Here is a 1,441-nt window from a genome sequence, read left to right on the forward strand (position 1 = left end):
GCAAATAAAATCAAGAATGAAACAGGAGAGATCACAACCAACAAGAAATATAAACAACAATAGGAGAATACTATGAGCAATCATATGCCAATAAATAAGGCAATCCAGAAAAAATGGAAAAGTTCCTAGAAACATATTAGCTATCAAAACTAAAACAAGAAAAAATAGAAAATTTGAACAGATGCATAACCTGTAAAGTAATCGAATTAGTAACATAAAGTCTCCTGCGCCCCAAAAAAAGGGTCCAGGACTGAATGGCTTTCTAGGGGAATTCTACCAAACATTTAAAGAGTTAACACCTAGTCTATTGAAGCTATTCCAAGAAATAGAAATGGAAGGAAAACTTCCAAACTCATTCTACGAAGCCAACATTACTGTGATTCTAAAACCAAAGACGTCACTAAAAAGGAGAACTACAGTCCAATTTCCCTGATGAACATGGATGGAAAAATTCTCAAGATACTAGCCAACCAGATCCAACAATACATTTAAAAAAATTATTCACCACAACCATGTGGGATTTATACCTGGGATGCAGGGCTGGTTCAATATCTGCAAAACAATCAATGAGATCCATCACATCAATAAATGAAAGGACAAGAACCACATGATCCTTTCAATAGATGCAGAGAAAGCATTTGACAAAATACAGTATCCTTTCTTAATAAAAACCCTCAAGACAGTAGGGAAAGAAGGCTCATACCTCAAGATCATAAAAGCCATCTATGAAAGACCAACCTCTAATATCATCCTTAATGGGGAAACACTGAAAGCTTTCCCCCCAAGGTCAGGAACAAGACAGGGATATCTACTCTCACCACTGTTGTTCAAATCAGTATTGGAAGTCATAGCCTCAGCAATGAGACAACACAAAGAAATAAAAGGCACACAAATTGGCCAGGAGGAGGTCAAGCTTTCACGCTTTGTAGATAACATGATACTCTATATGAAAGACCCAAAAGATTCTGCCAAAACACTGCTAGAACTGATCCATGAACTCAGCAAAGTTGCAGAATATAAAATCAATACACAGAAATCAGTTGCATTCCTATATACCAATTATGAAGCACCAGAAAGAGAAATCAAGGAATTGATCCCATTTACAATTGCACCAAAACCCATAAAATATCTAGGAATAAACATAACCAAAGAGGTGAAAATGTCTATATACTGAAAACTGTAGAAAGCTTATGAAAGAAATTGAAGAAAACACACACAAAAAGGAAAAATATCCCATGCTCATGGACTTGAAAGACCAAAAACATTGTTAAAATATCAATACTACCCAAAACAGTCTACATATTCAATACCTATCAAAATAACATGACAATTCTTCACAGAGCTAGAACAAACAATCCTAAAATCTGTATGGAGCCAGAAAAGACCCTGAATAGCCAAAGCAATCTTGAAAAAGAAAACCAAAACTGAAGTCATCACACTC

The sequence above is a fragment of the Suricata suricatta genome, chromosome 10 (genome assembly GCF_006229205.1).
Source record: "Suricata suricatta isolate VVHF042 chromosome 10, meerkat_22Aug2017_6uvM2_HiC, whole genome shotgun sequence".
Taxonomy (NCBI): domain Eukaryota; kingdom Metazoa; phylum Chordata; class Mammalia; order Carnivora; family Herpestidae; genus Suricata; species Suricata suricatta.